General features: G+C 50.5%; 1 long non-coding RNA gene across 1 annotated transcript; it reads right to left on the reverse strand.

The window, feature by feature from the left end:
• Positions 1 to 99: 99 nt before the first annotated feature.
• LOC109268945 (uncharacterized) lies at positions 100 to 26,804 on the reverse strand. Its single transcript, XR_002080853.2, has 4 exons — positions 23,177 to 26,804; positions 16,763 to 16,955; positions 2,743 to 2,852; positions 100 to 1,076 (listed from the first exon to the last, which is right to left on the reverse strand). It is a non-coding gene; the product is annotated as an uncharacterized LOC109268945 (long non-coding RNA).

The raw sequence follows: 26,804 nt of genomic DNA on the forward strand, positions 1-26,804 counted from the left end.
TGCCCGGGCTTGGCCACAGCCGGCCGCCAGTTATTCAGGCTAAAGGATTCCCCCAAAGCACAGAGCTGGCAAAATGAGCACATTCTGTGGGTCTGCAAATCAGCCTTGAGAAGCGCCAAATTGTTTTTTAAACAAAAAAGAACGACAACAACAACAACAAAGCTGTAAGCAAACAAACAACGTGCAGCCTAACAGCAGACCCAAGCAGGTGCATCGACCCTGGGAAAGACAGGACTCCTCTTGTTCTGGGCGCAGAGCACAATTGTCTCTGCGGTGCAGTTAGAACGTGACAGTTCCAACCCAGGGAGGACTGGAGGTGGGGGTGGGGGGCTGGCCCATCCAATAATCACTTCCATGGGCAATTTCAAAGTATAGTTGACGGCGGCCAGTCCTTTCCTGAGTACTCGTTTAAGTGGTGGAGGAAAGGGAGACAGAGCTGTGGAATGAGGAGAAACCACAGCCGGGGGGTTGGGTATCGGATAAGGCGGGAACAGCCTAAATGGGTCACTTGGCAACTCGGGAAGTGGCTGGCCTCTGTACCCGTGAAGACTCCTGTAGCTGCAAGTGACAGAAACCCAACGCAAACCAACTTAAACATAGAAGGATTTGGGGCCCACGTTGCTTAGAAGTCCAGCATGGTCTCTTACAAGACTCTTCTCTGCACTCATCCCCAAGGACCTAGAAAGGTACCAATGCCATGACCTCTCCAGTCCCTGCCTGCCTGAGGTGGGTAGCAGGGGCCTGGGGACAATGGGTTTGCCCCTTGGTGGCCATCTGGGACTGTCCTAGATGTCTTGTTTCTGAGTAGGCACGAGCCTTAGTAGGTCCCCGAAGTGGTCTGGAAGGCAGCCCGCAGTAACAGGGGTCTCGGAGCAGAGGCCTGGAAATGTCGTTCCCTTCTCGGTGAGGTGACTCCCAGGGTCAGAGTGGAAGGGTATGTTCTTCAAGTATCCTTCCAGAACCTTTCCCACCCTCGGGCATTCTCTTGCTCTCCCCCCGGGGCTGAGCTCACATCTCCCAAACAGCTGGCAGCGTCTGACCATGTCCAACCTCCAAAGGCAGGTCTTTTGCAGAGTCTGGTGAGAAAGACGTCAGGTCAACCCAGCAGGACCTTTCAGAAGAACCCCAGCTCAGATTCGTGCACAGCAGCACACAACCAAAAACATGACGCCCCGTTTCCCCTCAAAGAATTCAGAGTTGTTCATTCCAGGCTTTTACCATCAAGATCTGAGTCTAGTGCTGTCTGACTACCCAGATTCACTGATTAGTTCACTGGTACATTGTCACCCTCAGCTCTTTGGGATCCTTCCCCAGGAATGCACTGTCTCAGACCTGAGATGGTAGAGTGAGTCAAGGATGGAAAGAAGGTGATGGAGCCTCCATGCCCAGCCCTCATCTCAACCCCAGCTCCCAGCACAGAGGGTGCCTAACCCTTAGGCCAGTTACTTAATCCCTCTTAGCCTCAGTTTGTCATCTGTACAATGGGAATATAATATAGCACCTTCATCAGAGGTCTTTAGAAGATAGGATGATAAAATATTTGGGAAGCTATTAGCCCCATGGGTGAGGTACAAAAAGCAGTCAAAAAATCATGTCGTTGTTATCGGTACTAATGAGTCAAGGAAGCAAAAGGAGTGAGAATTGCTTTCGCGGACAGCCCTCCTTGAGATAGCCACAGCTTTGGTAGGGACGCCCGGGCACAGGGCTCCCCTGTAGCTCCTTAGGAAGCCCTCTCAGCCCCCATGGGGCAGCCAGAAGGTGAGGGGGAGAGGGAAGGTCCCAGTGGAGCAAATCTCAACCAGTGAGGAATGGGGGTCTGTGGATAAATCCCCCAGCCTCCCACCCTCCGGAGGGGCAATTTTAAGGGGCAATCTGTAGGACTGGGGCCTGGGTGCACACACCAGTCACATCCAAGGGGCATTCCTGATTGGCTTTTCCCCTTGCCTGGCCCCGCTGTCCCTGCTCCTCGCTCCTGCTTCCTAGCGTCGCCTCCTAAATACGCCTCCTGCACCAGAACCCTTGTCTCCAGCGCTGCTTATGGAGCAACACAGATCAGGCAACTACAGAGCAAATGGAGATAGATTTGGATGCTGGGAGAACTGTGAAGCCAGACTCCAGAGAGGTGTAGGAACCACACGCCAGAACTCAGAGAACCATCCCTAGGAGCCCAAGGGAGAAAAGGAGAGAGGGTTCCTGAGGAGAAAGGAAATCCACTTGGGGAAAGTTTGACACGGGAAAGAAAGCGAGGACAGGAAAAGGAATCTACTAAATGGAAGAATTAATTACAAGATTAATAAGGAAGGGAAGGGAAGGGGAAGGGGGAGGGAGGGGAGGGAAAGAGGGGAGCAGAGGAAGGAAGGAAGGAAGGAAGGAAGGAAGGAAGGAAGGAAGGAAGGAAGGAAGGAAATGAAAAGAGAAGAAATAAATATAAAGTTAACATTGCCAGGGTCACCTGGGTGGCTCAGTCGGTTGAGCATCCGACTTCGGTTCAGGTCATGATCTCACAGTTCATGAGTTCAAGCCCCGGGTCAAGCTCTGCGCTGACAGTTCAAAGCCTGGAGCCTGCTTCGGATTCTGTGTCTCCCTCTCTTTTCTCTCTCTGCCCTTCCCCCACTCGCACTCTGTCTCTCTCTCAAAAATAAACATTAAAAAGCAAACAAAAAACATTGCCTGTCTTAGTGCACGTGGGCTGCTAGAACTGAATACCTGAGGCTGGGTGGCTTGTAAACAACAGAAATTTACTTCTCACAGTTCTGGAGGCTGGAGCTTCAAGATCAAGGTGCCAGCAGCTTCCATGTCTGGTGAGCACCTGCCTCCTGGTTCGAAGACCACATCTGTGACGGTGTCCTCACCTGGTGGAAGGGGCAAGGGAGCTCTCCGAGGTCTCTCCTCTAGGGCACTAATCTCCTTCATGAGGGCTCCACCCTCACCCTAAGCACTTTCCAAAGGCCCCGCCTCCTAACACCTAACCTTGGAGGTTAGGATTTAACATGAATTCTGGGGTGACACAAACATTCAATCTATGGCATTGCTTTACGATCGCTGATTGAAGGAAAGATCAGGTCAAATCAAGGGAGTCTCAACCACTGACTGTTTCTTGCATAAAATGTCTTTTTACAATAAAGGGACCTAATATTAGCATTTCTTCCTTCTACTGAGTTCCCATAGCCCCTGGTCACTCAGCGCAGCTCACGGGGAATCCTTTCTGTTGAGGTCTCACCCCTACACCATTCCCTGCCCCTGACTGTAAGCCTGTGCGGACAGAGTCGCCTCGCCCCGGGCCTGGCTGTTGTGTGCGGCTCAGTACAGGCCCCCCGCTCTTACTTGGTGACCAAAGGAACTGAGACTCCTATAGTAACAAGCCTGTTATATCAGGTCAGCAAATTCTATAAAAAGCCTGAAAACAGCCCTACCATGAAAGGGTAAACTTCTTAAAATTCTGCTTACTCTTGGGGTGCCTGGGTGGCTCAGTTAGTTAAGCATCTGACTTTGGCTCAGGTCATGATCTCATGGCTCATGAGTTCGAGCCCCGTGTCGGGCTCTGTGCTGACAGCTCAGAGCCTGGAGCCTGCTTCGGATTCTGTGTCTCCCTCTCTCTCTCTGCCTCTTCCCCACTTGTTCTCTGTCTCTCTCTCTCAAAAATAAATAAAGACATTAAAAAAATAAAAATAAATTCTGCTCACTCCTAACTTGCTCAACAAACTTCTTCCTTTTTAATTCGAAGATACCATCCGTAAAAGACAACATGAGACAATGATGGAAATCTGAGTAGGAATTCTATTTTAGATGATGAAAGGAATTATTACTAATTTTATTAGCTGTGGTGATGGCATGGTGGTTAATTATTTTTCAATGCTTCCTTACTCATTAGAAATTCAAACAGAGGGGTGCCTGGGTGCCTCAGCCGGTTGAGCGTCTGATTTTGGCTCAGGTCATGATCTCATGGCTCATGAGTTCAAGCCCTGTGTCAGGCTCTGTGCTGACAGCTAAGAGCCTGGAGCCCTGCTTCAGATTCTGCAACTCCCTCTCTCTGTCCCTCCCCTACTCATTCTCTCTCTTTCTCTCTCTCTCTCAAAAATAAATAAACATTAAAAAAAATCTCTAAAAAAAAAAGAAATTATATATATATAGGGTTAGATAAACAAGGTCAATAACATGTTGATAATTGTTAAAACTGGGTAATAGGTACACAAGACTTTATTACAGCAAACTCTCTACTTTGGGGCAGGATTTCCAGATCAACACTTTAGGGTAAGGTGCAGTCCAGCCTGGCCCCTCCGCGGGTGGAAGCAGGAGGGGGTGAAGGGAAGAGGGAGAAGGAGAATACGATGTGGAGCTGAGTTGTATTTAACTTCACATTTGATTTCACTGCCTGGCAGATGTCCCAGGGCCTGGGGGGCTATGACAGACTGTCAGTGTGGGTGTGAAACAGCGAACTAAAACAGAGATTTAACAAATCAAACAAGGAGACAGTGGTGAGAGCCAGCTGCAAGATATTGGAGAGGCAAGTCCTGATGCTTATAAGAAAAAGCCAAAGGAGTGGAAATTAGACCCTCGGGCGTTGCCCTAGCTCTGCTGGGCCTTGGGGTGCCCCATGGAAGCCACAGAACTCCCCTTCTCCCTCCCCAACAGGGAATTGTGGTGTCCCCACCCCACAGGTGTCCCCCAGAGGGACCACAGGTGTCCCTCTGTATTAAATACAAAGTATAGGGCGAGAAGCCCTGAGACCATTCGTAAAGGAAAATGGGATTCCTGTGTCTTTTCCCCAGCTTAAGTTATTGTAATAAAAAGGCACTTCATTCCTACCTTCAAAACCTTGTCCCCGGGGTTCTGGATCTGGCTGCAGCCTGGAGCAGGGTCATCCCTTTTCTCCCCTGGCTTATGGCAGACCCGCCCGGTGTAGGAGCAAATCTCTATTCCTCTCCACCCAGCCACCCGCACACCTGCTACAGAAACTTCAGGAGATTCGGAGGGTTCAGAGCAGGGCAGGCCAAGGGACCTACTCAGAGGGAGAGTGAGGCTTCCCCCTTTGGGTCTAAGCCAGAGCCCTTGGCACTGAATGCTATTGAACCTCAGACAGGCCCTTCCTGTCAAAGGCCAGTGTTTCATCTCAGGCAGATGTCCCCGAGGAATATCACAGACCAGAAAACCAACCCTGAGATCGCCTCGACTGTCCCATCTTATTTTTGGCCGTAATTCCTGAGGAAACCCCAACCCTCGTAGTTTCAACTTTTCTGTTTATAAAGTCTGTGTATTTATCTGAGGGAAAACTAGCAGGTGCAGCATGAGTGAAGCTCCCCACCCCCACCCTGCCAGGCCTGAGACAGTGACAGAAGGGGAAACCCCTGCTCCCTTCCACACTTGGGCTTGGACCTCCCATAGGACTCAAAATCTGGACCTGGTCTCCACAGGCCAGTAATTATTTGGAGATCACGGCAACGGCCCAGAACCCCCCTCCTTACTTCAGGATGGAGAGATTTGTGACCTTTCATTCCTTACAAGAGCAAGGCAGCGTGTTTGTTATTTGTCCCACATACTGGATGACGGCTTAGAGATTTGGCCCAAGACTTACCCAAAAGCTAGTATCTGCGGATTAGAACCTGAGCCTCCAGACTCGCCAGACCCAGAGGGATATGTGTCTATCTATCCCCCACCCCACCCAAGCCCACACCCACGTACGGATTTCCAGGTATCTTCTGTTTGCCGTCCCACCGCCTTCCCTCCCCATCAGAGGGACAGCCGTCTGGAAAAACACTCGCTGGCCACGTCACTGTCCTAATGTGAAGAGCTCGCAGTGTGGGTTGCTTGTGCACAGACACACACGGCGTGGAAGCAGACGCCTGTGCAGAGGGCTCCAGGGTTCCCTCTCCGTGTGCTTACCTTCCACCAGCACTCCTGAAGCTCCCCGCATTAGTCACCTGTCCTGTTACTTTTCCTGGGCAAGGAGCCCTTTAAACACAGGTCAGAAGGAGCACCTGGGTGGCTCAGTCAGTTGAGCATACAGCTTTTGATTTTGGCTCAGGTCGTGATCTCCTGGTTTGTGGGATCAAGCCCTGGGTCGGGCTCTGTGCTGACAGTACAGAGCCTGCTTGGGATTCTCTCTCTCTCTCTCTCTCTCTCTCTCTCTCTCTCTCTCACTCTCTGTCTCTCTGCCCCGCCCCTGCTCATACTTGCACTCTCTCCCTCTCAAAATAAATCAAAAGCTTTAAACAAAATCGCAGACCAGAAAACCAACGCTTGGGGCTCTTGGGCAGCTCAGTTGGTGGAGCGTCCGACTTTGGCTCAGATCATGATCTCGCAGTTCGTGAGCTCAAGCCCCACATGGGGCTCTGTGCTGACAGCTCAGAGCCTGGAGCCTGTTTTGGATTCTGTGTCTCCCTCTCTCTGCCACTCCCCTGCTCACACTCTGTGTGTGTGTCTCTCTCTCAAAAATAAATAAACTTAAAAAAAAAGTTTAAAGAAAAAAGAAAACCAACCCTCACCCGTCTACGTCCCCTCACTTGTATATATTTTATTTATACATTTGTTAACATCTCCCTCCTACCTCCACCCACCCCACCCCACCCAACACATATAAGCCCCTGACAGGCAAGGATGCTCTTTGGGTCTGTTTTCTTTTCTTTTAATGTTTATTTATTTTGAGAGAGATAGCATGAATAGGGGAGGGACAGAGAGAGGGAGAGAATCCCAAGAAGACTCCAAGCTATCAGCCAAGAGCCGGGTGTGGGGCTCGATCTCATGAAGCATGAGATCATGACCTAAACCGAAATCAAGAATCAAACACTTAACCCACTGAGCCACCTAGGTGTCCTGGGTCTGTTTTATTTTCTACTCTATCTCTAGCACATTGGCCAGATCCTGGCCCAGAGTAAGTACAAAACAATTATTTGTTGGCTGAATGGGTATCCGACTTCAAGAGCTGAATGCACATATACACTTTGCATTTGGGCCATTAAGTTTAAGAACAGAAGAACACCCATGAGGGGAGGCAGAATTCTGGGCAGTCTGTCTGCTTAGATGATCCCAAGACAGATATGGTTGCTAAAGCCTTGCCGTGTGGACAATGCTGGAGGAAGATTGGAGGTCAATAGGTAGAATTTAGCAGAAGGCGAATTTGGGCTTAAACTCACAGTTGGAGCTGCCCTACCATAGGGGTATGGGCGGACTTTTGCAGGGAAGCATCCCATGAGTCATGACTTTTAGTCTCCGTTCCCTTAAGTAGTCTCCTTCCACATGACTCAGAGCCTGGCCATGTGACTTGCTTTGCCCAATGGGATAATTACCATTCCATTGCCTACCATTCAGGCTGTATTAAGCATATTTTTTTTAATGTTTATTTATTTTTTTTATTTTTGATTAATGTTTATTTATTTAAAAATTTTTAATGTTTATTTTTGAGAGAGAGAGAGAGAGTACAAGCAGGGGAGTGGCAGAGAGAGAGGGAGACACAGAATCTGAAGCAGGCTTCAGGCTCTGAGCTGTCAGCACAGAACCTGACGCGGGGTTCAAACCCACAGACCCGTGAGATCATGACCTGAGCCGAAGTCGGACACTTAGACTGAGCCACCCAGGTGCCCCTATTTTTTTGTTTTGCTTTTGTTTTTGTTTTTGTTTTGTTTTGAGAAAGAGAGAGAGAGCGCGCAAGCAGGGGAAAGGCAGAGAGAGGGAGACACAGCAGGCTCCAGGCTCTGAGCTGTCAGCACGGAGCCCTACGTGGGGCCCGAACCCACGCACTGCAAGATCATGACCTGCGCCGAAGTTGGATGCCCAATCGACTGAGCCCCCCAGGCTCTCCTAAGCATGCTTTTAACTATCTGTATTTTCTGATGCTTTGACATTTAGGGGCCTTGTTGACGCTAGAGGGACAGCAAACTCCATAGTTAGCTAATGCCCAGAGATAACAAACAACTCTGCAGGGAGCATTCCTTTCAAATGCAAACTAGCCAATCAGCCACCACCTCTGTTGGGCTCTCACACTCAGGGCCACAAGCCCCTGCTCTAATCACCCCAGGGCCAGGTAGCAGATAACTAGAGCTAGCCCCTGTGCCTTAAAATCTGCCAAGATCATTCAAACTGGCCAATCCTAAACCTGCTTTCCCTGCCTGGCCTTGCTTTTCTGGTGTGGTTAAACCAGTGCCCAAATCATGTCCATAGGAATCATTCTCTAACTCTCAGTTTTGCTTCCTTCAAAATTGGGGCCATTCTTAGGTGGTGGCAATGGTGACCACCAAAAACTCCAGGCTTCTGCTCTGCAACTTGGCAACTCCCCAAAGAAGAGAACTTCTCCTTCCTAATTATTCCAGCAAAAGTCTCAGGGCTGACTCTCATTGGCTTAGCTTGGATTACATGCCTCTTGCTGAGCCAACCACGGTGGCCAGGGGGATACAGTACTCTGGTTGGAGAGATTTGAGTCATCCCAGAAACTGGGGAAGGGCTCAATCCCACTTGGAATGAAAATGGGTAAAGGGTAATTTCCCAAAGGAAAAAAGGGTTCAATTACCAAAAAGAAAGAGGAATGGATTCTGGGAAGGCAGTAACAACAGACAACCTGTCCAGGAATGCTCTGAGCTTCTCTGTCCTGGCTTCTTTGATAGCCTTCCGAAGCCTTGTTCCAACATGGATTTCTTTCTACGAGAGCAAAGAGAGGGGGTTCACTTTGACCCTTTACTTACTCGTGTGAAGAACCAAAACCAATTACAACTGGCTTTTAACTTCAACCACACAGCGTCAAATTAAAAAATGATGTTTGACCTCAGGCTTTGAAGAGGGTGTGACAATTGTCCTTGGCCCTGAGAACTTCTGAAAAGAATGGAGAATATTTTTGCTATTGGTTATATTGGATTGGGCCTTGGTATGCAATCACCCAAATTGTCATTGCTCACGTTAGGCTTATTCTATTGGTCTCTCTGCTTTGTCTGGGGTCACTCTTTTCCATTGAGAAAATTGGTTCCTTTTCTCCTCCCTTATAATGGAGCTCATGCTCCCAATACTTTATCTTATAAGGCATGGCTGGGCGCTTTACAATAAGCATGATGCCCATAACAATCCTTTACAGTAGAATAACACCTTCCTTCTAGAAAGGACTTTCACTCATTATTGTATTTGATGCCCACATAACCAGGGTGTAGGAGTGTAGTATTATACTCCTCTTCTTTAGATATGAAAATAGACTCAGAGAGGGCACGTGACTGGCTGAAGGTCACAGAGCTCTGTCGCCTTGGGTAGAAGGAAAATGTTGGCAAGGAATAAACAGGCATTTCTTCGAGGCTTCATTTATTTACCAAGATTAGACTTTATTGCTGCAAAGCTAATCAGGACTAAAACCCCCGAGGAGCTAGTTTGCAGTATGCAAACTACAGTAGCTCAGAAGGACCAAAACACAAACAGAGTCACAGGGCCACCCACAGTCATGACTAGAGCCCAGCCCAGCATGTCTGCCTTGGGCTCATCCACAAGCAAGTCCAAGAGATGCAGTCCCAGCCCGGCCCCCTGGAGAGCAGTTCTCCATTCAGCACAAGCACCCGGGAGCCTATATCTATGGCTCAGCTCTTCTGTGGAGCTCCTCCGCTCCTACCTAGCTCCTTCTCTCCTCAGAGAGACTGGTAGTTGGGCCACAGATGGGACTGAGGCTTTGGTCTACAGAGAGGGAAGGGGTACGTCTGGTAGGGCCTGGAATGCTGGAGAGATCTTAAGCCTGAGTAGACACTCCAGGCTGATATACTTAGGGTTTCCCTTCCAAGGACTCTCTTCTTCCTTACCCACCTCCTTGCCTTTTCCCTCTGTGCCCATCCTCTGTGCTGAAATCCCAGTCAGAGAGCTAGCTGGCACTCCTCTTTGGCTTGGTCTCCACACAACTCACAAATTCTGCTTGCCACCAAAGAAAAGAAGGGACCCAAGTAGCCAGAGGAGACAGTGTCCCTTTCACGGGAGGAAGAGCCTCTGGGGAACTGGGGGACCCTCTTCCATTCCTTGTCCTGCCTCTGGAAACTTCCAAGCCATCCTCTCACCCAGACACTCTGGACCCAGGACAGACTGGCCAGAGAGTAAGTGACCCAACCCCAGAGCACTCTGGGAAACCTACTGTGTTGGCCCCAGACCCCACGACGGGGAGAGTAGTAGATTTCCAGCCTTATCTGAGATGAATGGGACAGGGCTTATCAAAGCCTGCATGGGCCAGAAAAGAAGGAACCCAGTGAGCTCACTATGCCTTCCCAACATCAGCGAAGCCTTGCCTAGAGGATCCAGGCTGTACGCTGTTGGGACACTTCTATTCTAGAAGTTTCCGCCAGGTGGCAGAGAAAAATATCAGATGCCAGAAACGTACCCATCTGAAAGGATTTCTCCCACAGGACAAAAAGCAAAAAACAAAAACCAATCATACCTTCTCCCAGTTAGAATGTCTGCAATTACGCACCCCCTATAAGTGGAAAAAGGAAGCCAGGACTAATCAGATGACATCACTCTAGGAACCCAATGCATCCCAGCACCAATCTTTTTGAAAAGCTCCATATGGGAAGATACAAATTCAATTTGTCTTGTCTAGGGGAAAAATGACTTTTAAATATGTTAGATCAAAAATGATATCTTATGTACCAAACATTAGTGATCCAGAACGAACGCCTTGGGAGAAAAATTGCCCTGAAAATTTTAAGTATTCAGGTTGCTAAAGAACTAGGAATTTATGCCGCAGTCCAAGCACAGAAAGTCCACACTGGACACCCACATGTCCCAGACTGGGCCACAGCCTCAGACAGAGCCCTGGTTCCTGAGGACCGGCCTGGCAGTCTCCCTCAGTAACACCTCTGCCCACCTTTCTGGGACCTGCCGCTTCCATGGCTTCCTGTTCAGCTGGGTTGCCAAGGCCCGAAGAACTGGGAAATGCCCCGTGGAGCCAGTCCAAGGCCAGAGCAAGTTGGTAAGGGATGGGGGGAGAGAGAAAAAGAGGCCCAGTTTCCACTGGTTTCCCAAGCCTGGTGGACACCAAAGCTATTAAAAGGCCAGTTTACAAAAACACTGGAGGGCACTGGTTGTTCTCTTCCAGGACAAGCTGAAGGGACAGAAAGCCCCAGGAAGATCTGGGTTCGAATCCTAGCTCTGCCAGTAGCTGGCTAGTGCCAAGGGTCTTGGACAAGTCTCTTCTTTCTAATCCGTGGTCGATAAAACAAAGAGTTGGCTCTCAATGACATCCAGGTTGTCTTTCAATTCCGTGACAAAGATATTTTTCGTTCTTTCTGCTCTCTCTTTCTTTCAAGAGCCTGCAGAACAGGATAAGAGCACAGTCTTTGCAATCAGTCTGCATGGGTTTGAATCCAGGCTCAGCTGCTTTCTAACTGCGTCACCTTGAGCAAATAACTTAACCTCTCTGTGCTTCCATTCCTGCTTCTGCAAAACGAAGATGACAGTCTCTGTCTCGTAAACGTGCGAAAGGATAAGATGAGTTAACTTACGCAAAGGCCTCTGGGTAGCTCCTAACACGTAGCTGTTCTTTACTGAGCAATTACTTCATGCCAGGCTCTGTACCAGGCATGATAGATACAGAAATAAGCCAGAGAGATACGGTCCTTGCTCTCCAGGATGTTATTGTCTCCTAGCAAAATGTTGCCCAGGAATTTCCTCTCTTACGGTCACTGGTTTGTGTCCCAAAGGGCGGGAGACTCCTGGCATTCTGCCTTTGGCGTGGGGTTGGACAGGGAGTGAGTCCCCCCACAAACCCCCAAAGCACGCACCAGCTACCCGACATCTCGGCTTTTTTCCTTCCTGCTCCTTTACTGCTTCCCACTCCAGATTCTGCTTGCAGTCTGACTTCACAGATAATAGAAATAAATAAAATCTGCAAAAGAGCCTTTCTTTCTCCTCCCTCACCCCTTTCTCTCTCGACTTTTCTCCTGTCTCCACTGGCTAGTATTGCATCATGCAGCCTCACAGCCTCGCTCCACTTGCCCCGTTTGGGAACTACAAGATCCCTCGGTGCCTCCCTGCCCTCCTAAGAACACACTCTGGCCTCGCTCTTCCTAGAACCGGATGCAGCCATACTCTCCTTGGTTAGTGAGGACATCGGCTGTGGGAACATTCGGCTTTGTTTTCCCCCTAGGGACGGGGGCGGGGGCCGGGGAAATTGCCCAGCTCCTGCACAGTCAGCGGGGAAGGTAGTAGGGATTAATCCGGGCGCGGCCAAATGCAGATGTGGCCCCAGCCCAGGAGGGAGGAAGAGCAGTTGCTGTCTCAGGGGCCAGCTGCGGCCCGCAGCGGGGGCCCAGGGACAAGAAGGAGGCACTGGCCCGGAACCGGCAGCCCCAAGGGGTTCCATGCAGCATCCCGGAGGTCTGGGGCTGCCCTGCCCAGCCCCGCCGGGCCAGGAGGGCTGGTTGATTGATGCCTTTAATAGACACGCTGGGAACTGGCAGGCCGAGTGTTTATGCCCAAATGCACATTGGCTGTTTAAGGAATTCCCAAATCCCTCGCTGGAGACTAGATTATGAAAAACATTTCCAGAGGAATCCTGTGGCCTCCTTGCCACTCTGCTCATCCTGGGCTGCCAGTGGGTGGGAGGGTTGGGGGACGAGTGCAAAGGGCAGCCCTTTGGCCAGTCCTGGCAGGTTCTGGTCAGTCTAGGGTAAAGATAGTTGTAAACATTTCTTGGGTGCCTACTATGTGCCGGGCTCTGGAAAAACAAAAGCAATGGAGAGGAAAAAGAGGAGCTCACACCCCAATGGACAGACGGCTGCACAGAGGGAAAAGGAGGCTCCCGGAGTTGTGGGAACACACAAAGGTGGCCTTTGGGGTCCTGATGCCCCTGCCATACCCTCCCCATTCCCTCACCGCTGCAGGTGCCAAAATCCTTTTCCAGTCACAGCGACTTAATGAAGGGTTCCTTCCATCATGATTTGTTTAAAGAGGAAGTTCTTTTTTTTTTTAAAGTTATTTAGTTATTTTGAGAGAGCATGTGCACATGCAGTGGGGAGTGGGGGAGGGGTGGAGAGAGAGAGAGAGAGAGAGAGAGAGAGAGAGAGAGAGAGAGAATTCCAAGCAGGGTCCACACATCAACACCCGACATGGGGCTCGACTTAGGGCTCAATCTCACAAACCATGAGACATTACCTGAGCCAAAATCAAGAATTAGATGCTTAACTAACTGAGCCATGAAGGTGCCCCTATAAAGGAAGTTCTTGAAACCTCCAAAGCCTCCAATAGTAAGGGCGTTGGGGCACTATAATGGAAAGTTTTTAGGAATCCTGACAGATCTGGGGAAGGGGAGGAATCTAGGGGAAGGTCCTCAATAAATCACACACTGGCCTGAGTCAGGATATTTGGGATTTGGTCCATGCCTTGTCACTCTAGCTGGGTGAGTTGGGGCAAGCAACAGAAACTCTCCAGCCTACCCGCTGGGGTTCTGCACCATTTAGGTGACATGGCAGATGGGACTGGGAAGGGGGAAGCACAGTGGGAGCCTTTCCTGTCTTCAGACCACAGTGATAACACATCCCTTCCTCACATACCTAGTGTATACTTGCCGCTGAGTTTTGTTATTTTAAGTGATCTCTACACTCATTTTGGGGCTCAAACTCAGGACCCTGAGATCAAGAGTCCCATGCTCTTTTGAATGAGCCCCCCAGGCACCCTGCTGCTGAGTTTTGTATGGATCACTGTTCACACTCATTTATATGTAAATAGTTGTTGGGGCGCCTGGATGGCTCAGTCGGTTGAGTGTCTGACTTCTGCTCGGGTCAGGATCTCACAGTTTGTGAGTTCGAGCCCCGCGGCGGGCTCTGTGCTGACAGCTCAGAGCCTGGAGCCTGTTTCAGATTCTGTGTCTGCCTCTCTCTGCCCCTACCCCGCTCATGCTCTGTCTCTCTCTGTCTCTCAAAAATGAATAAACGTTAAAAAAAAATGTAAATAGTTGTTGAAATAATACAATATTTAATGAGGGTAAACAGAAGACAAAAGGCTCTTATGCTTAAGTGCGTGTGTGTGTGTGTGTGTATGTGTGTAGGGTGGCGTCTTTGTAACTGCCATATTTTGTGACCTTGCATCAGGCATCTGAAAAGGCAGTCTCAGGGCCATCCAAAACAGGCTAGATGGGAGCCAAGTTGCCCTGGGATCTGGGCAGGGGAGGTTATGGGTCTGCGATGCCCAGTTGCCAATCTTTCAAACTGATGTTCCCAGTGCCTGGTGGCCCAGCAAACGCTGGCCCTTCCTCCTACCCCACTGCCATGATGTCTGGGCCACAGGGACTCGCATCCTCACCAGACTTCCACCCCCAGGCAAGGTTGACCAGAAGGCCCAGCCTCATCCTCCACACCTGATGATCAGGAAAATGCACTTAACCTCCTCTGCTATCCCTTCCGTCCAGCCCAGAAACCACCTTGCCTTGGGGCTGACAACATGTGTTCCTGCTCTGCTTCTGGGCTTCTAAGCCCAGCTGACGGGGGAGGTCAGGAAGCGAAGTCTAAAGTCTGGGGCTCAGGTATAGAGGCTGGGCTCGGGGAGAGCAGCAAAGTTATGTAAGAGGATTAACAAGAATCTTGTGCTGGGAAGCCAGACACAGCCATTCTACCTCGGATGTTGGGTGGCCCTGGACACGTGGGTTCACTTCTCTGGACCTCAGTTTCCTCATCTGCAAAATCTTCATCTGGACTCCATTTCTTAGGTCTGTTCTAGATTTACCCCTGTACGAGTCCATAAATAAATGTATCAGGGGGAAGACACCCAGCCAAGTCATCCAGCAGCCAGTTATATAATTCTGAGCCAACATACCAATATAATGTGTGGAAAACAAATTTTATTTCATGTGCCAACTCAGGTCTGTGGGTAGTGTCTCTCCGGAGTGCTGGGTGAAGAAGGAATCTGAAGCCTTATCCAGCAGGAGACAGGATGGTTTAGGGTTAAAAGCTGGGCTCAGAGACAGCCACCGCTCCCCTTAAGAGCTGTCTGATGTGAGCAAATTACTCAATCTCTCCCAGCTCTGGGCTGGTTGTGATGGTGAAAGAGATAATGCACAGTGAAATCCTCGCATGGGGTAGGCACATAATCAATGCTCCACGCAGATGCATCAGGGCTGTCTGGGGCGGGCATAGGAGGGTCAGGGAGGGAGGTGGGCCAGGACGGAGCCCTGCCCTGTCACAGTATCTCCTTTCTCACATCGCAGTGATCATCCTGGCTGTTCACCCTGTTTCTCCCAGGGGTGAGATTAGGAATCTCCTTGGGATAGAATCAAGTCAGAGGAGATGGCCCATCCCCAAATCCTCCTGAAACAACAACGTTGCTCCTTTCTTTTTCTTTCTTAAAATTTGTTTAACATTTAGTTTTGAGAGACAGAGTGAGACAGAGCACGAGTGGGGGAGGGGCAGAGAGAGAGAGAGAGAGCGGGGACACAGAATCTGAAGCAGGCTCCAGGCTCCGAGCTGTCAGCACAGAGCCTGACGCGGGGCTCGAACTCACAGACCGCAAGATCATGACCTGAGCCAAAGCTGGCCTCCCAACCAACTGACCCAGCCAGGCGCCCCTTTTTTCTTTCTATCCCGGAGGAGATTTATCATTTCCAGAAATGCCTTTGCGGCGCCCCCATCCCTCTCTTCACGGAGCCCACCCTCTGCCCCTTTCTAAGGCCAGACGGCAGGAAGTGGGTGGCAGTCTCTGGTCCTCTGACCTTGTCCCGGAGGGGTTCAGGCCTCTCCTTATACAGGTCTTCCTCCAGATCCCGGTCCTGCCCCTGGACTCCAGAGGTGCGGGTGCTAAACGCACCGCCACCAGACGGGCTCCTTCCCAGATGCTCACTAACGTGCTGGGTCCAGGTAGAGAATTCCACCGGCTCAGCAAATTTCCCTTTGTTGTTGGTTTTGTCTGTTGGCTCCCCTCCCCCCCGCCACCCCTTTCTCTTTTTCCTTTCTTCCCTTGAGTCAGCAACGCAGAGTCCAGCGAAGCAGATGGGGCGAAGGGGGATAGATGCACCCCCGCGCAGGCCGCAGGCCCTCGGGTCGCTTTGCCTCGTCCCAGGCCGGCCCAGCGCTGCAGACACCCGCGCTTCTGGCCCTCTTTCCCGTCCCCGCCCCCACCGCCCCACCGGGAACTGAAGCCGGGGAGGCAGGTGCCCGTCACCTGGGGTCTGGTGGGCAGGTCCCTGCCTGCCTACAGCTCCCTGCAAAGCCTCCTCCTTTCTCCTTAGCTCGTTGAACCCTGAAGACTCCAGAACCTCTAAGAAGTGCTTTACATTGAACTCATTTCAATCTCACTACAAGTCTGTGAGCGATCCTATTATTATCACACACTGTTGCTGTCAGCAGGCAAACCAAGCAATAATAATAATATAATAATCCGAGCATAGCAAACCAGCAATTTTTCATAAGAGCATTGAGATTTGAAGGGATATTTGAAAGGCTCCTGCCCACAGAAATATTACCCTACACTCAGGTCTAAAAGTTGACCAGTAGATGTATTTAGCAGGAGTATGTCCCATGCAATATTTCTCTGTTGTTTGTCTGGGATATACTTGTACTATAAAATGATCTATTGTTTATCTGTAATTCACATTCAACTGGGCACCCGGTATTTTGATTTGCTAAATCTGGCAATCCTAGCCTTGTGGACCCTGCTCTGAGTCTGCACAGAGTCTGCACCTACCTGGAAGGGCCCTCTGCAGGCACAACCACAGAGCCCCCCCACCCCCTGGGGCCTGGGAGGTGGGGGGAGGGGGGGAGAAGGGGTGGGAGAGGTGGGAGGCCCCAGGTCACTCCCGTTTCTGCTCCATTCTACTGATCATACTCACCAGGATCTCTTCTTCTTCCTCCTCCTCCTCTAGCACTACAGCCTATTGCCAACTTCACAAGCCCCCACCCCGGCTTGCTTGCCCAGCAACCTTGCCCAGGCGAGCAGCTTGCCCCACAGCTGGCCATCTAGGATGCTGCAAAAAGGATACAGGGTCTTGTCCAAAGTCCTTCCTCTGCAGCCCTAGTTCCATCCTGATGTCAGAGAGGAGAAAGACAAGAAAGTATAAGAGGATGCATAGCAAAGCTTCCAGAAGTCTGTGCTGAATTACCAATGGACTCTGCCAGAGAGCCAGTAGATTGATACATTCATATGAGCAGCACGTGGTTATGTACCAGGGATACAGGAGTGAACAGCACAGCACATCCTGGTCCTGGATGAGCACACATCTAGCAGAACCAATTTCTAGGTAAGTAACGCCAGGTGACAAAGGTCATGCCGGGAGACAGCACACAGCAGGGTCCCAGGGCACCCAGAGGTCAGGGGGCTGGGGCAGAAAAGGACCCCTCAAAGAAGAGATGAGCTGAAACCCAAGGGCTGAGCAGGAGGTCTCCAGGTAGAGGGTCACAGTGGGTAGCTGGGGGATAGAGTAACAATATTTTTGAAGTTTCCAAAACAAGAGAGAGGCTCTTGGAAATATTATGCTGAGTGAAAAAAGCCAGACACAAAAGGCCACGTATTGTATGATTCTCTTTATATGAAATGTTCAGAATCGGTCAATTCATAAAGAAAAAAAGTAGGGGCGCCTGGATGTCTCAGTCAGTTAAGCATCCAACTCCTGATCTCAGCTCAGGTCATGATCTCACGGTTCATGGGATCAAGCCCCCCATTGGGCTCCGTGCTGACAGCAAGGAGCCTGCTTGGGATTCTCTCTCTCCCTCTCTCTGTCCCTCCCCTGCTCTCTCTCTCTCTCTTTCTCAAAATGAATAAATGAACCTTAAAAAAAAAAATAAGAAAGAAAGTAGATTAGTGGTTGCCAGGGCTGGAGGATGAAAATGTCACAGGGTTTAGAGAGAGGTAATGGTTGCACAAACTTGTGGCTATTCTAAAAACTACTTAATTTTACACTTCAAAATGATGAATTGTATGGTATGTGAATTATGTCTCAATTTTTCAAAAAGGGGTTGAGGTGGGAACCTGAGGCCCGAATGAGCAGCTAAATGAAGCCCAGCTCACATGGGACGAAAGGGAGAGGTAGGCCAGGCCAGATCCTTCAAGATCACCTTCAGATGGGCTTGATCTGAGGGCTGTGGAAAACCAGGGGAAGGTTTGAAGCTGAGACTGGTCAGCTTGTCACTTTAGAAAGACCCCTCTGGCTGCAGTGCGGAGGGTGCATTGAATGGGGGGCAGAAAGACCAGTTAGAAGGCTGCTGCCATAGTCTAGATGAGGGATCGTGGGGACCTGAACCGGGGCAGCAGGGAAGGAGAGAAGTAGGATTCAAGGGAGAGACAGGTGGAACGACAGGGCTGGGGATGGCTGGATGTGGAGGGAAGGGTGGGAAGAGGAAGGAGTGGGGTGTGCCCCAGGGAAACGGATTGGGAACCACTTACCAGGACAGGGAAGCTTGGGGGCAAGCCCAAAGGAGGGGATGTCTTGAGAAAAATGGTGTGGTCCACCTTGTGGAACACCACAGGGAGTCAAGCAGGTGAGGACACACAGGCGTCCACTGGATTCAGGGACAGCTTGGTCACTGATGACCCTTGAGGGGACAGGGCTGGACTGATAAGAGACTGAGGCAGATTGAGGAGGATGAATGGAGGAGGAAGAAGCAGAAACTGATTCTTGGAACAGGTTTGTGAAGGGGAGAAGTGAAGCAGGGGTAGAGCTGGCAGGGTGGGAGGGCTAAAGGTGGGAGGGAAGCAACTTGTTTGAATTCTGAGAGCCTGGACAGGCGGCTGTATAGGGTTTCTAAGGAAGTGGGTGGAGCCAGGAGCACTGGCCTCCTTGTGGGAGGAGGGATGGACCGGTTTCTGGTTAGTAAGAGGGAAGAAGAAGGGGCAGAGCTGAGGTGGGTGGTGCCAGGGTTTGTAAGCCCAGAGATGAAGGAAGGGAATTGCCACACGACTTCTATTTTATCGCTGAAGCAGGGGACAAGGTCAAACACGGAAGCTCTAGGCAAAAGAGAGGGACTGGCCCAGCATATGTCTGAACTGGCTCAGAGAGCCTAATGTTAAACTTCCCAGGATGTTGTGAGCCGGTTATTGAACACAGCTGTTATTAAATTCTAGTAAATCCCCACACAAATGCTCAACTATTTTTTTTTTTATAAAGGTGCAAAAACATTTTGCTTTTTCAGCGAGTGGTTGCAGTTGGACCTCATCAGAATGAAAAGCTCTTGCTCTGTGAAAAACCTCCTTGAGAGGATGAGAAGACAAGTTACAGACTGGCAGAAGACACTTGCAAACTACGTACCTGACAAGGGACCAGCATCTGGAACATATAAAGAACTCCCAAAACTCAGCAGTGTGAAAACCAAACAGTTCAATTAGAAAAAAACGGGCAAAAGGCACGAATGGACGTTTCACTGAAGACGGCATCCGGACGGCAAATAGCACATCGAAAAAGTGTTCAAGATCATTGGACACTTTGAGAAATGCAAAATGAAACCACAATAAGATAACATGGCACACCTACCAGAAAGGCTAAAATCAAAAATAATGGTAACACCAAATGCTGTTAAGGATGTGGAGAGACTGAATCACTCATACATTGCTTTGGGGAATGCAAAATGGTAAAGCCACTCTGGACAAGAGTATGGGAAGTTTCCTAGAAAACTAAGGGACGCCTGGGTGGCTCAGTCAGTTAATTGACTCTTGATTTCAGCTCATGATCTCATGGTTTGTGGGTTCAAACCCCTCGCCCGGCTCTGTGCTGACGGCATGGAGCCTGCTTGGGATTCTCTCTCTCTCTCTCTCTCTCTCTCTGCCCCTCCCTTGCTTGTGCACAATGCTCACTCTCTCTCTCTCTCAAAATAAATAAACTTTAAAAATAAAAATACATTAAAAACTGTTCCATACTGTATAATTCCATTGCTATAACATACTTGAAATGACAAAATTCTAAAGATTGTGAGTTTCCAGGGATGGAAGGGTGGGTGGAGGGAGGGCTGCAGCTTTCAGGGGTCCTTGTGATGAAGCTGTTCTGTACTTTGACTGCGGTGGTCACACAAATCTGCACATGTAATAAGACTGCATAGAATTAAATACACAGAAACACAGAGACGTACACAAGTAAGTGCGTGCAAAAGTGGCAAAATCTGAGCAAGGCAGATGGATTGTGTCAATGTCAACTTCCTGGCTGTGGTGTGTACTATTAGAGGTTATCCCTGGGTGAAGGGAGCTCTCTGTATTATTTCCTAAAACTGCACGCGAATGTACACTTATCACAAAATAAAATATTTTAAAGATTAAATTACATAAATTACAATGAAATACATTATGTTTGAACCGATGAACACTGGAAACGAATCACTTCCTAATTATTTCACTACTATCTATGCTCCAGAGGCTATTTACATCTATTGTATCTACATGGTCGCTAACTGATGTCCTGCTGGTAGCTTGAAATGGGCCACGGTGGGAGTATTTATAGCGTAAGAATCGGCAGACACCGTAAATCAGGGCTCCCCCCGCCCCTCGCCACCACAGAGCCCATTGTTTACTCTGCCAGCACACCACTGGGCTGGCCTGCTTGTTGGAGTGGAATTGTCTTTCCAGGGCACAGAGTCAAGAGTTGCCTGGAGACACAAGGATTGCTAGGTGCTGCTGTGGTGGAGCTGAGGGTGGAGACCATGACTTCAAGGTGGCTCAGGCGGCCCAGCGCTGTGGAAAGCTGTTGGCTGCCTTTGTTGACAGTTGGGGCTTTGCCAGGTGCCTGCAAGGGCAGGACAAGATGGAGAGGGAATCTGGGATACAGACAATTCGCGCTTGAAGCTGGAGTGTGGAATCTGACCTGGGAAGGGGGGCAGGTGAAGGCAGTGGGGACTGGGTGATGGGGACGGTGCGAAGGTGTCTGTGGGCCAGAGGTCCCAAAGAGCCTGAGGAGCGGTGGTGTTGCAAGTGACTGAGCATGTAGCCGAAAGGGTGGGGTCTGCAGTCAGGGGGACACAATGGCCGCAGGTGTTATCTCAGGGGGCACGGTCCTGGGGATGATGAATGGGCTGGGGCCACTGGATTCCAGTGCACAGCATGGCCACGGGTGTGGGCTGGAATGGAGGGCAGGGCCCTGAGGATAAGGAGCCCAGGAGTTGGACATTTCCATTGAGGCTGGTGTCTCCAGGGACAGTGGCAGGACTTGGATTAGAGGGAGCACTGGGTGAAGAAGAGGATATGGGGGAGGGAACAACGGAGGGAGAAAAGGACTGAAGGAACAACGGAGGGAGAAAAGGACAGAAGGGAGGGGAAAAAAAGAATAGTCTTCTTAGGAGAGGCAAGAAGGAGAAACTAATGTGTAGAGCCGGAGGGTGTTTGGGAGCACCATTTAATGATATTAATCGCCTCTATTTTCATTAAAAAGGCTAAAGGGCTTGGTGGAGAATCTAAATTCCCCCAGGGACCAGACTAAATTCCTGTCTTTGTCATAAGAGTCTGAATGTATCAGATGCTTCAGATTGTGTCCCAAATCACAGGACAAAACATAATCCAGAAAACAAGTGTCCAGGGTCAGTTCACTGGACCACCCTGCCAGCAGCTCCCAGAAGATGAGTGGCTGCCTCCAGGGCTTGTCTGAGGGAGGAGGCTTCAAAGGCAAAGAGGCATCAACCAGAAGGCAGGAGGTGGGACCAGATTTCAGCTGGCCAAGTCTGATTCCTCCAACGACCCGAACGGGGACCCAGAAAAACCCCTGTTCAAGCCCTAGGAATGTAAGAATGGTGGGAAGTTTTCTCAAATTGCAGAAACCAGGTCTTTCTTACTCACGTATGGATTCGTGCTACCCAGCCCAGTGTCATGCATATAGCAGGTTAGTGGGTGCTCAGTAATTGTTTGTAGAATTAAACAGAATTTATTTGAAGGGAGAGCGTTTCAGTGGAAGGGTGGGGGCCTTGTTATGCTTCCCTTCCAGCCAGATTTTAAATTTAAGTTCGGAGAGGGAAGGAAATATTAGCACAATTAACTCTCTGACGGTAGGCTTCCGGCTCTCTCCGTGGAAGTTTTCTTCCCGAGGGAGGAAAGGTGGGAAGAGCCTTCCCTTTGCTTCTCAAATTGCCCCAAGGGCCCTGCTGCTCCAGCAGTCTGTTCAGGTCGCCCTGCTCACGGTGGCCTAGGTCAACTCCGCAGCTAGTGAGGGCCGGGTGCCCAGCTGAGCACGCTCCAAGTAGCTGACCCCGTTTCAACCTCACCACTGCCTCTGGGGTGGAGGGGGGCTGTTGTTACGTGCAGTCTGACAGGACCTGCAGGCTCAGAGAGGCCCCTGGCTAACTGGCCAGAGGGGCGGGCCTGGGCCACGAAGCCTTCCACCTCCCAGCCCGAGCCCACTGCTGCTGCCCCCCAGCCCTAGCCCCTGGACTGAAGTCACAGCAAATAACCCTCTCTTCCCCAGCTCAGTGATCCATCCCTCCGGATAAACACCTGCCCCGTCTGTCCCCAAAGCCTGTGCCAAATCACGGTCTTGTTCTGTGTAGGTAGAGGGGATGGCAGGGGACGGAAAAATCCAGATTCCACTTTGGAAAGAACTTCAATTTGGGGGCAAGGGCAGGGTGGAAGGAGGAGAGAAGCATAGGAAATGATTTAGAAACAGCTGAACTTTGAAAAACAGCAGAAACATCTCTCGGGTGCTGCAGAGGAGTGCATTTTTCAATGAAGCTGTGCCAAGGGACTGAAAAATTGCTTATGAGCACAGGACGTTGGCCCAGGGAGCAGTCGGACTGACAGGGCGGACAGAACTGCTAGGAGGGCAGCTTGTTCGGAGGCAGCAAAGGAAACTTGGAGCACATTCGTAATCACTGAATTCCAGGAGGTCACCAAGTTCTACAGCCCCTCAATAATGTGACCGCTGCATAGGAGGGAGACCGAATCCGAGGGTCACGGAGTGCTACGGCCACTGAATACTACAGTAACCAAATCCTACACCTCACATAGAAAATTCTGGTATTAGTGCTCCAATAGATTAGGTCCTCCTTGACAATAATGTTTGTTAAAAGAGTAACAGTCTTGAGGCCCCTGAATTCACCAGTTGGTCCACTGTCTGGGTAGCCACAGTAAAACGACAGTAGACAGAGGTTGGGACCGAAGGGAGGGGAAAGGGAGAGAAGTCCTCCCTCCAAGCCTGGAAGCCAGCCCACACTCGTCAGCCCTGCAACACTAAAATTGCTCGTGCCTATGTTTGGTCAGGTGGATGTTTGTGGCCAAGAGGGATCTGGGTTGTAACCGTGTTCAGGGATTTGGAAAGGAGAAAGTGTGGGGTTTTCGATTTTACCTGTTGGCCATTCTCCTGGGCAGCCAGGGAGCCCTGTTTGCCTGTGACTTTTCCCTGGCAGCTCACGTTGGCCATCCAGAGAGACTCCAGGAGGTGGAAGACGGCTGGGTCTTAGTGTGGTGGCCACAGTCGCAGGAACTCGCCATGGTCAAGGGCCTCTCAGGGAAACTGCCTGCAAGCACAAGGGACCTTGGCAGGGCCTCCCCTGCCGCATGCGGTTCTCCTGCAGAGCCCGCATCGCCTCCCACGCTGCCCCTACCCCCTGTCTCCATGCCTCTCTCTGCCCTCCCCAAGCCTGCCACAGGAGGACAGGACCGGGTTGTGTCCCCTCCCCGTGTTCCCAGGTGATTTCACAGAGGGCACGTGACAACTCCTGACAGTTGCCTTGGGCTGAGCGTGGAGAAGGGCAGACAAGAGGCGGTCAGAGGGGGCCGAGGCCCAGTTCTCGTGTGCCTTCCCTTTCCCCCACACCCCTCCATTTGGCCTCACCCAGGGCTCCTGGGGTGGGTCACAGTTGTGAGGGACCCCCTAGGACCCACCCCCAGCACCCCAGTCCCAGGCAGAATTCCCGCCTGCCCTGTGGCACCTTGATTCTCCCCTGTCTCAGGGGTCACTGAGGAGGGGGATGTGGCCGCTGGTCCAGCTGAGGGTCTACAGGAAGAGGACAGCCACATGGCCACGGCCCGAGGTGTGGAGGCACCCCCTGAACTGATTCTTCTGGGTGGCAAAGAGATTCCAGTACTGCCCGAGCCCCCCGGGGTTTGCTTTCTTCCTTCCTTTCCTCATCACAGTGATCCCCATTCATTGTGGAAAGTACAAAAAGTGCAGAAAAATGTAAAGAAATGTAAAAACAATAACGGATGATCCGTAACCCCGAAGCAAGCACGAGTAAAAGTTGCACAGACTGTCTTGCAGCCTTCTCTGCTGTCTTCCTTCACGTGGCTTGTTTCTCTTATCAGCAGGTGATAAGCTGTCCGCTCCGGTGCTAAACGCTCCAAATACTTCGGGATGCTGTTTTAAAGGCTGTACGTGATGGTTAACTCAATCTTATGTCAGCTCGACCGACCAGGCCATGGGTTGACCGGATTACATCTTATTTCTGGGTGCGTCTGTGAGGGTGTTTCCCGATGAGATTGGCATTTGAATTAATGGGCTCAGTAAAGTCGGTTTTCCTCCCGAAAGTGCGTGGGCCTCATCCAATCCACTGAGGGCCTAATACGAACAAAGGGCAGAGGACGGAAGAACTCGCCCCTTTTCTCTGCCCCGACGTGGAAGCTGGGCATCTCCCCCCATCTTCTTCTGCCCTCAGACATTTCCCACCCTCAGCTCCCACAATCGGCTCCCAGGTTCTCAGGCCTTTGGGCTCAGACTGAATGACACCACTGGCTTTTCTGGGTCTCCAGCTTGCTGATGGCAGACTGTGGGACTTCTCAGCCTCCATAACCGAATGAGCCAATTCTTCATAATAAATCTCGGTAGATAGAAAATAGATAGATAGTTCTCTTCTCTGGAGAACCCCAACTAATGCAAAAGCCGTATCATATATCTACCCACGTATTTATTCAAAATGAGGTACTGGAACAAAGGGGGGAAAAAGAGAGACAACCCCCAAACGGACTCTTAACTATAGAAAATAAACAGAGGGCTACCAGAGGGGAGGGGGGATGGGAGAAATAGGTGAAGGGGATAAGAATACACTTCTTGTGATGAGCGCTGAGAAGTATCTGGAAGTGTTGAATCGGTATATTGTACACCTGAAATTAGAACCATGCTGTATGTTAACCACACTGGAATTAAAGTAAACAAACAAGCAAGCAACTTGCTTGGTCCACTGGAAGGAACAGACGACACATCACACATAATGGTACGGGGGAGGGGCACCTGGGTGGCTCAGTTGGTTAAGTGTCCGACTTCGGCTCAGGTCATGATCTCACCGTTCATAAGCTTGAGCCCCACGTCGGGCCCTGTGCCGATGGCTTAGAGCCAGGAGCTTGCTTCGGATTCTGTGTCTCCCTCTCTCTCTGCCCCTCCCCTGTTCATGCTCTGTCTCTGTCTCTCAAAAATAAATAAACATTGCAAAAAAAAATTTTTTTTTAAATGATACGGGGGAAGCGGTGAACGCCTAGGAAGGGTGCCCAGTCTCCAGCATGTGTGGTAGATGTGGAAGGCGGAGGGGAGAAAGGCTTCCAGAAAGAAGCTGAGAATCAGCTGGGAGAAGGAGGGAAAAGTGGGCACTCTGGAGAGAAGGTGTGGAAAGGAGAAACAGCGAGTGGGGGGCAAAAACTGAAGATGTAAAGTTTAGTTAGAAGAACAGGAAAATTTGGTCAAGTAAGCATGGCCCCAATTTAGAAGAGCTCTTAGTACTTCCAATAAAGTTGAACCTTTATCCTGCGGCTGATAGGGAGCCATCGTGAGGATTTAAGCAAGGGAGAGAGTGACATGCATGTTAGGGACGCGACCGCAGCTAAGGACGGAGCTTGAGATGACCCGTCTAGATGGCACCTGTCCAGGGTAAGCAAGGTCTGGCTCACGCAGTGGTGGCAATGGGCAGATCAAGGAGAGGCAGCCTCGAGAATTATTTAGGAGGTAGAATTGGTACAGCGTGGCAATGTCGCGTAGAGGTGAGGGCAAGAGAGGTCTCCAGCAACCTTGAGGTGCCTAGCTTGGATGATTTGGTGGATCATGATGCCACAAACTGGAACAGATGATGTAGGAAAAGGAGTGAGCTGGAAGGTATTTTCGTTATTTCTATTCCTGCATTAAAAACCTGCTTAACATGTGGCCTTAAACAACAATTTATTATCTCTCATGATTCTGTGGGTTAAGAAATGGGCTGAGGACGGGGCGCCCGGGTAGCTCAGTCGGTTGAGCGTCCGACTCTTGGTTTCAGCTCGGGTCAATGATCTCACAGTCTGTGAGTTCGAGCCCCACATCGGGATCCACGCTGGTAGTGTGGCGCTTGCTTGGGATTCTCTCTTTCCCGGTCTCTCTGCCCCTCCCCTGCTCATTGTCTCTGTCTCTCTCTCAAAGATAAATAAATAAACTTAATAAGTAAGTAAGTGAATAAGGAAAGAAAGAAATGGGCTGGGTACTTCTGTTGCACACTCTGGGGTCATTCACTTGGCTGCACTGAGCCATTGACTGGGAAGGTCCATGGTCTTACTCACATGCCCAGCCTCTTGGTTCTCCTCCACAGGGCCTCTCTCTCCTCCCACATGGCTAGCATCTGTCTTCTCCTGCCTTCAGACTCAGAAGAGGACCCAGGAGAACCTATGATGAAGTTCCATCCCTATTCTGAGTCTGAGGGCCGGAGGAGACCGATGCCTCAGCTAGAAGACAGTGAGGCAGAGAGAAAGAATTCATGGAATGCCCGGGTGGCTCAGTCAGTTAAGCATCTAACTTCCGCTCAGGTCGTGATCTTGTGGTTCACGAGTTCAAGCCTTGCATTGAGCTCTATGCTGTCAGCACGGAGCCTGCTTTGGATCCTCTGAAGCACTACAGCCACCCACTTCCCATTCCAGAGGGAGGATTCGTTCCCCTGCTGGGAGTGCTGGCCGCTCACAGCTGGGTCTCTCTCCAGGAACCGTCCTCCCCCAAAGTTACACCCTCTCAAAGCACAGCCCCCACC

The sequence above is a fragment of the Panthera pardus genome, unplaced genomic scaffold, assembly GCF_024362965.1.
Source record: "Panthera pardus isolate Hobbes unplaced genomic scaffold, ASM2436296v1 HiC_scaffold_8, whole genome shotgun sequence".
Lineage (NCBI taxonomy): Eukaryota > Metazoa > Chordata > Mammalia > Carnivora > Felidae > Panthera > Panthera pardus.